The sequence below is a fragment of the Rhinolophus hipposideros genome (genome assembly GCF_964194185.1).
Source record: "Rhinolophus hipposideros genome assembly, chromosome: 9".
Lineage (NCBI taxonomy): Eukaryota > Metazoa > Chordata > Mammalia > Chiroptera > Rhinolophidae > Rhinolophus > Rhinolophus hipposideros.
Window position 1 is genome coordinate 37,466,885 of NC_138055.1, and position 10,054 is coordinate 37,476,938.

A 10,054-nucleotide genomic window follows, 5' to 3' on the forward strand; every position below is an offset into this window, starting at 1 on the left:
GCACTGTGACTGCAGAGCCAGTGCCCACAGCTCTCAATTTACTGCCTCTCTACTGTAATGACATCCTCAATATCCAGACAAAAATGGACCATTTCTATTCACCATCTGTGATTATGTTTAGAGAAGTGAGGGTCCATGGTGCTAGAGGGAACATCTGAAACTCTGAGCACAAAGCTAAGCTCCGCCACAGCCTGCTTGCCTGACCATGAGAGGCAAGTATTGAACTTCTGCAGACCTCAGCATTCTCAGTTAGAAAGTGAAGACAGTATATACCTGTTGTGAGGGGAACTAATACACCTGTTGTGACGGGGACTAGTATTATGTTTGACGCACAGGAGATGCCCAAGAAATATTAGTACCTACCCTGAATAGTAGATATCTAAAAATATCCAAATATGCAATTATTGGTGGTTTCATTTCTCCTGAAAAATAACATTTTTGATTTCTTTTCTTTTCAGCTGTTTAAAAAAAATAGGGTGAATTTCATCACTAAGTTAATAATTGTAGAACATCTTCTATGTGGAAGGCATGTTCTAGGTGGGTGCTGTCCAACAGAACTTTTTTTGGTGATGCAAAAGTTTTATAATCTGTACTGTCTAACATGGTAGCTGTTAGCTGCATGTAGTTATTGAGCACTTGGAATGTGGTTAGTTTAACTAAAGCACGGAATTTTTAATTGTATTTAATTTTTAAAAGATTTTTATTAAAAATATAGTTAGCATACAATATTATGTTAGTTTTAGATGTACACAATAGTTAGTCAACATTTATACACCTAAACAAGTGATCACTATGATAATCCCAGCCACCATCTGACACTGTATCACGCTGTCACAATATTATTGACTATATTCCCTATGCTGTACATTACATCCCCCTGACTTATTTGTTTTATATGTGGAAATTTGGAACTGTCACTCCCCTTTACCTTCCCCCCCTTTTAATTTTTCAGTTATAGTTGACATTAAATATTATTTTAATTTCAGGTGTACCTCATATGGTTAGACATGTATATAATTGAAGAAGTGATTCCCCTGACTAGAGTCGTCTAGTCCCCATCTGGCACTATACACAGTTATTACCATGCTACTGACTATATTCCCTATGCCTTACTTTACATCCCCATGACTATTTTGTAATTACCAATTTTTACTTCCTAATCTCTTTACCTTTTCACCCTGCCCCCAGTCCTCCTCCCATCTATCACCCCAATAAATTTAGTACCCACCTGACATCATACGTAGTTATTACAATATTATTGACTATAATCATTATGCCATACCCTACATTTCCATGACTACTTTGTAACAACCAATTCGTACTTCTTAATCCCTTCACCCTTTTCACCCACCCCCAAACCCCTTCCTGGCAACCATCAAAATATTCTCTGTATCTATGAGTCTGTTTTTGTTTTGTTTGTTTATTTTGTTCTTTAGATTCCACACATAAGCGAAATCACATTGCATCTAGTTTTCACTGTCTGACATACTCCATTCAGCACAAAACCCTCCAGGTCCATCCATGCCACTGCAGATGGAAAGAACCCATTTCCTTTCCTGGCCGAGTAATACTCCACCTCCTCTTTATCTATTCTTCTATCGACAGACACCCAGGCTGTCTCCACATCTTGGCCATTGTAAACAGTGCTGCAATGAATATATGGCTGCACATGTCCCCTCGAAGTAGCATTTTGGGTTTCTTTGGATAAATACTAGGAAGTGGGATTACTGGGTTCGTCCATGTCTCTTGTCATAGCCTTTGTTTTAAAGTCTGTTTTGTCTGGCATAAGTATTGCTAGTCCAGTTTTTTTGTTTGTTTGTTTCTATTTTCATGAAATAACTTTTTCCATTCCTTTACTTTCAGTCTGTGTGTGTCTCTCAATCTTCCAGGCAGCATATGTCAGGGTTTTGATTTCTTATCTATTCAGCCACCTCTATGTTTTTGATTGGGACATTTAATCCACTTACACTGAAAGCAATTGTTGATAGGTATGTAGTTATTGCCATTTTACTATTCATATTTTTTATCTTTTTTTTTCTTTTTCCATCTTAAATAAGTCCCTCTAACATTCCTTGTAATACTGGTTTGATGATGAGAAACTCCTTTTGCTTTTTCTTGTCTGGGAAGCTCTTAATCGGTCCTTTGATTTTTTTAAATGATAGCTTTGCTGAGAAGAGTACCCTTGGTTGTAGGTCCTTGTTTTTCATCACTTGGAATATTTCGTGCCAATCCCTTCTGGCCTGCAAAATTCTGTTGAGAAATCAGCAGACAGTCTCATGGGAGCTCCTTTGTAGGTAACTAACTGCTTTTCTCTTACTGCTTTTAGGATTCTCTCTGTCTTTAATTATAAAGTGTCTTGGTGTGGACCTGTTTGGGTTCATCTTGTTTGAAACACTCTGTGCTTCCTAGATTTGTGTGTTTATTTCCTTTGCCAGATTAAGCAAGTTTTCAGTCACTATTTCTTCAAATAGGTTCTCAATCCCTGGCTTTCTCTCTTCTCCTTCTGGTACCCCTGTGGTGCAAATGTTGTTATACTTGATGTTGTTGCAGAGGTCTTTTAAATTATCCTCATTTTTTTTGGATTCCTTTTGCTGTTGTGATTAAGTGTTTTCTGCTACCCTGTCTTCCAAATCTAGTCTGCTGGTGATTCTGTCTACTGCATTCTTCATTTCAGTTATTATATTCTTCACTTCTGACTGGTTCTTTTGCATGGTTTTGTGTCTTTTTAATGCTTTCTATCTCTTTGTTGAAGTTCTCATTAAATTCCTTGAGCATCCTTATAACCATTGTTTTGAACTCTATATCTGGTAGGTTGCTTGCCTCCATTTTGCTTAGTTCTTTTCTGGAGTTTTCTACTGTTCTTTCATTTGGGATGTATTTCTTTGTGTCCTCATTTTGGCTGCCTCTCTGTGTTTGTTTCTATGTGTTAGGTAGGGCTGTTATGTCTCCTAGTCTTGCCAGTGACCTTATGTAGTAGGTGCCCTGTGGGGCCCAGTGGCGCAGTCTCCCTGAGCAGGGTGCTCCAGGAGTGTCCCTTGTGTAGGATGTGTGTGCCCCCTGGTCATAGTTGAGCCTTGATTGCTGTTGGCATGTCAGTGGGTGGTATTGGCCCTCAGGCTGACTGGCTGTGGGGTTTGGCCACATCCACAGTTTATAGGCTGCTCTGTGGGAGGCTTACCCCACTGAGTGGGATTTGCCCTAGTGGACTACGGTGCCTGTTGAGATTTTCCTTTGGATGTACTTCTTGTAGGCCTAATTGGGTAGTGATCTGCTGTGGTTTGAGCCAACCTCCAAGTATGTTGGTCTGAGGCCTCTTGAGAAAGTTTCAGGTGGAGGCCCAGGTCAGCCACTGCCTGCAACTGACCAGGGAGTACCTGGCAGGAGCTACAAAGTGACCTATGGTTGGTTGCTGCCTGTGTTGTACCTGGAGGTATCTGGGAGAGGCCACTCTGTGAACTGAGGACAGCTGCCACCAGTACTGGGTCTGGGGTAGCTCCACAAAAAGCCAGGACACTCTGAGGCCTGCTGCAGCCTCCCAGCTCCCATAAGGGTCAGTCACTGATAAAGACTCATGCAGTATATAAGTTGGGTGGAGTCTCAGTGAGTCAGCAAGGTAGAGCAGCAGAGCTCACCAAGGCCAATCAGATTCAGATTTGGCCTGTGCGGGTGGGTTCAACACAGGAAAGATGGTGCCTGCCTGCTGGCGGCACAGGAGAAAGGCCCCACACAGGAAAAATGGGGATTGTCCCTCCAGTTCTCGCCCTGAAGTTACACAACTCAGTCTCAGATGCCCCCAGAATCATCATCCCTCTTCTGGAGCCCAAGGTGAGTGCCTGCACGGGCTCTTTAAGAGGATGTCTGGTTTTCCCACAGCCTTCCACCCCACCCAGATGGTTGGAATCCCCACTGTTTTCCACAGCCAGAAGTTGTGGAGGCTCCTCTTCCTGGCAATAGTACTCCAGGCTGGGAAGCCTGTTGTGGGTGGCTGGTGTCTCTTGCTCCTTCATGGAGAACCTCTGTGGCTGGGATATCTCTCCTGATTTTCAATCACCATATGTGGGTTTGGGACCAGCCTGTTTCGCTTCTCCGCTCCTCCTACCAATCATTACGTGGCTTCTTCTTTATATCCTTAGTTAAAAAACTTCCGTTCAGCTAGACTTCAGATGGTTATCCAGGCTGATTGTTCTGTAATTTAGTTGTAATTTTGATGTGTTCACAAGCTGAGGCAAGAACAGCATTTATCTACTCCACCATCTTGGATCTTTAATTTTATTTAATTTTAACTAATTTAAATTTAACTTTAAATAGCCACATGAAGTTAGTGGCTATCCTATTACACAGATAAAGCCTAGATGCTTTAATCAGATGCAAATACTTGCTGATCAGCAGATAATTCTTTTAAGAAAACCAAAAAAGTTTCTTAGCTTATTCTTTTTCTAAGATGTCTATGATGCTGAGTATCTGTGTAGGAAGCAATTATCAAGCATAAATTCAGGCAAATAAAGAGAAACTATAGCCATCAACCTCTCTAAGTTTTATGATATTTGACAGATCCATTTAAATTTTACTGGAACCCAAATGACATAAGTTATCAGCATTCTAAAATACTGATCATGAATTTTCTATGAATATTTTAGTCACTTCCCATAAATAGATAGTAATATAATAATTTTAATACTGTATATAAAATACCATATGTCTATTAGGTTTGGATGTAGGCTGTGGTATGCTGGTAAATGTTTAACTGGTCCCCTGAGAAAAATACATGTGAGTTTGTGTGTGTGTGTGTGTGTGTGTGTGTGTGTGTGTGTGTAGTTTATATTTCCCTATTATGAAGTATATGTAGCACAGCACACATAATAATAAAATACACATTACTCCTGTAAAGTCCATATACCCAATTGATTCTCAATTAATGCTTTTGTTGATTTTTACCAAACTCTTATTTCTTGCCAACCTGTGGTTACAATTAATTCACAAGTGTAATTCTGACGTAAGTGTTGAGTGATATCTTTGTTTATATTAACAAATAAGGTGGCAGTGAAGCAAAGAAGTCATTTGTTAGATCCTACTTACGCATCAATGATATGAGCAACTTTTTTACTAAATCAGATAATAGTTTTCACACAACTGGAAAAAAAATTCCTCAATTTTTGTGCTATTAACAATATAATGACTAGAGACATGATACTTTTAAGTCTAATTCACATGATTAACATTATCACTTTCTTGAGTCTAACACATGACAAAATAACAAATCAAGTCCTAATATGTAACATTTGCCAATTTCCACGGTGTAAATATTCTCACCATGACCAATTTCAAGCTGCCAATGCAACATAAATGGAGTTGAGAAGCTAAAATAGACATAACTAACCTCAACAGCATAGGTTATAGTACAATGTAGTAAAATAATTCAGAAGCAATGAGTTGTGATTATTTATAATTTTTGTTCTTAATATAATTTATTTAGTTACAAGTTGATATAATATAATTTCTAATAATGGGTAGTTCTAGGATCAGTCCTATATTCATCAACAATTTATTGAAGGGCTACTCTTTGCCAGGACTAAGTGATAAGGCTATACATTTGAATAAGTCTGTCATATTTGTGCCTTTCAGGATGTGCTCTTCCCCTGTTCTGTACCTGCTTTTCCTCCCTGTATGGTGTCATCTAGGCTCATAGCTTTAACATCATCTGTATGCTGATGACTCCCAAATGTGTGTTTCTACCTCTCTTTTTCTACTGCAAGCTCTAGACTCATAAATCCAAAAGCCTACTTGAGGACTTCCCTTGGATATCTTACAGTTGTCTTAAACTTGACTTGGTCATTTCAGCCTGATACATCTTAAAGTCCACCTTCTGCCCTAAATCCATCATTATTCTATTTGAATAATAGAAAAAATTTAAACGATTGACTATTTTGCTATGTTATTGGAGAAAAAAATGAATTCTAATAATGAATTCATAATGAATTCACCACCAACTCTAACCCATATTCCATGAATGTATATAGTCTGTCTGTTGTTCGGTTTAAGAAAAACTAGAATTGACACATCTGTCAAACATCTATATCTGTGTAATCAGAGTATCTTAGACTTCACCAACCAGACAGCACCGTTGTATTATTCAGTATTCACCCCAAAGCAAGTGGCAGGGAACAAACAGAAATGAACTGAATTAGTGAAGGAGATTATTGGTCTGTAATCTATGAGCGGGAGGGGAAGGTGACAGAACTACAGACGTGAACATGACTACACCTCCTTTTCTGCACCTTTGAGTTCTCTCGGCAAATTAGCTTTAACCTCTCAAGCCAGTTTCTTCCACACGGCTAAAACTGAGGCGGTGGTGGTGGTGGTGGTGAGGGGTGGGGGGTGGGGGCTGCAGTTTAAAGGCACATCTTCATGACGTGTAACCAGAGAGAAGAAAGGTTAACGCTTCCGGTTTCAGTTCAGGAAAGGCTGGGAAAGGACTCTGACTGGCTCCTCTTGGGGCACTTGATCAATCTTTGTGTCCTAGAAGTACTGGTGGGAGGCTCTGATCCACTAGCCTCGATAACAGGTCTGCCTTTATGGTTGGTGGTGAGATGGGATCTGTATTAAAGAGTGGGGAGGAGGGCAGGACAGGAGAAAAACCGTGGTGTGCACCACACTCAGGACATTGGCATTCATACCCAGATGGCTGTGAGCTCCCATAGAGTAGACAGCAGGAAGTTCTGTCTTATACAATTAGTCCTCACTTAATGTCTCCACAGGTTCTCGGAAACTGAAACTTTAAGTGAAATGATGTATAAGGAAACCAGTTTTACCATAGGCTAATTGATATAAACAAGAGTTAAAGTTCCTATGGCATATTTCTGGTCACAAAAACCTCACCAAACTTCTAAATAAAGACCCAAAACACTTCTGAGATTAAATATTTAAGTAAATGTGATATATATATATATATATATATATATATATATATATATATATATCACTTTTTAAAAAGCAATAAAAACAAGTAAGATCATGATTTTCCAGCCCACCATTCTAGTTCAGGGTTACAAGTGGCCAGAGCATATCCTGGCAGCTGAGGGTAAAAGGTGAGGCCCCACCCTGGCCAGGACACCCTTCCATTGCAGGGCACACTCACACATACCCGTACTTAGACGGGGACAATGTAGACAGCAAATTCACCTAATGTGCACATCTTTGGGATGTGGGAGGAAACCGGAGTCCCAAAGCAAAGCAACATAGACATGGAGAGAACATGCAAACTCCATACAGACAGTGGCCTTGGCAGGGAATTGATTTTTTTTTTCTCATCAGCGTTATAATGAAATGATGTTGAATGAAACAATATTATTTGAGGACCTCCTGTACAGAGGCTCTGTCCACTAATACTTCTGGGAATCCTTAGGATGCCCACAAGTATCCAAGACTCAGTCTTGGCTTTCACTCTCTACTGTGGATCCCACACTCCTGGACATGAAACGCCTCATATGAGGCAAGAATGGCACCATTGCCACAGGCTTAGATTGCACAGTGATGGAGGTGAGTTCACTCTCCATGAAGACAAAGCTGGAATGTTACCCCCATGTCCCTATACCAGGAGTCCACAGTTGTCACTGTTGTCATGAATTAGTTCCTTCTAACTAGTGCTTTTCCTAAGAGTGGGGAGAAGGAATGCACAAGATTCCATGTGCCCACGATCTCATGGCACAGTTCATTGGCTCAGTGCTCAGATGGCTGAGCCAGGACTTTGTAGACCCACATGCACATGGTTCACCCATTTGCCACTCTGAGGCTGGGACTCCGTTCCTGTTACTCTGTCAGCTGCTGCCATGTATCTTTGGGGACATTGGCATTTTTACTGCTTGTGGAGCTGGAAGTCAGCCTCTCCTGATGTTAGCTAAATTAGAGTGGTGGTAGCCTAAATCCAGAGAGGCACTTGCCACCCCCCAAGTGAGACATGAGAAGAATGGATGGTACCTTTCCACTTGCATAACAAAATGCAGTAGGTTTTAGGGGTGCTGGTTTCCAAACCATATCTGTAAACTCCTCCAGAACCGTGGTGGGTGTACTGAGATGGAATGGATTCTGGTATCACTTTCCAAGTGACTTGCAGGTATAGGATTGTGCTAGTGACCTTCATTCTTAGAATGAATTCATGGAGCACCCTCCATCTCACCCTCATTCCAACCTGTGTTGGGGCCATTTCAATTTAAGAGGTGTAAGGGACACATGCTGTTAAATTGTACCACCAGGAGTGATTCTTTGGTATCAATTTAGTTACCTGCATGATTCCTGGAAATGCAATTCACCTGTACTAATAAGAACCTCACCCTCTCCATACATACTATTAACTTTTAAAACCATGCAGAGAGTGAGTTAAGACTCACTCTCTTACTTACAGTTTGTAAGTTTTTTTATAATAGTTTTACTGAGATATAACTCACATATTATAAAATCCAACCATTTAAAGTGTATGATTAGTTTTTAGTATATTCACAGAATTGTGCAACCATCACCACAATCAGTTTTAGACCATTTTTATCACCTAAAAAAGAAACCCCTTACACATTATCAGTCACTCCCAATTCCCTCCCACACTTCCCTTTCCCCAGCTTTAGGCAAACACCTATCTGGTTTCTGTCTCTATGGATTTGCTTGTTCTGAACATCTCATATAAATGTGATCATACAATATGTTGTCTTTTGTGACTGGCTTCTTTCACTTAACATAATGTTTTCAGGACTCATCCGTATTGTAAAATGTATTGGCACTTCATTATTTTTATTGCTGAGTAATATTCCATTGTGTGGATATGCCATAGTTTATCTGTTCATCAGTTGATAAACATGGGTTATTTCTATTTTTAGCTGTTACGAATAATCTTCTGTGAACATTCATGTATAAGTTTTTGTTTAGACAAATGCTTTCAGCTCTCTTGGGTATATACGTAGGAGTTGAATTGCAGGGTGATATGGTGACTAAATTGCCAAACTGCTTTCCAAAGTGGCTGCACCATTTTGCATTCCCACCAGAGTGTATGAGTGTTCCAATTTCTCCACATCATAAAGGATGTTTTAACAGAAGACATGATAAATGTCAAAGTGAGGCATATGGAATCATAATCTTTATTTACTGGCAATAAACTCAATAAACTTTAAACTTTTAAGATTTGATTGATTCAACCTAAAAAGTAGTATTTAAAATGCATACTTTTACTTATAAGCATACAAATCTAAGTAATATACAAGAATAAAACTTAAATGTACAGTGCAAATTTATCCCACAAATTTTAAAAAGTGATGGATAATGAGGATTAATGTACTTGAACAAAAATTTTAGGTTCGTAGAGTTCAACTCTTTTCCCCAAGATGCCCTTCAACACATAAGTAAATTAATAAATACAACTGGGGAGGTGGGGATAGGGCTGTTGCTTAATTTCGCTTTCTGGAACTACCCACATCTGACCCTTGGCTCAGCCAAGACATCCTGTAACAACATATAAAGCAATAAACAAGGTAGCTAGGATATGAAAAAAATAAATTACAGTGATATTTACACATGACAAAAAGGCATGGAGGTGCTATTCAAATACTGTTTCATAAACTTCATGCACTTTTTTTTTTCTCCCCACTCTTCCTGAGCAGCCTTGCAATGGAAGTCTTTTAGGGAGCAAGTGCTTGCTTTTCAGTTATCTGTCCCTTTCCATTGTCAGGTGAATTTTTGCAGAGCCATAGGCCCTATGGGTAGGTGGTTAAGGTTGATGTAGTTTGAAGGCAATACAAGGCTCTCAAAAGGTATCTGCGGCCACAAGGTGCATGTTCATACCTCTGTTTTTGCAGTGATAGAATCTTCTTTTTAGAAACATTGTGTGTAAAACAACTTTTTGGATACAAAATTAAATACATCTTAATTTTATGTAATGAAGTAAATGCTTCATTTCATAAAATAGAAATGGCCAAGGGATTCTAAGATAATTGGTACATTTATTTTGTAGTTTGGATTTAATTATATGAATTTCTGTCAAGGAAGGGACTCAAAAATTGTACCTGTGGATAAA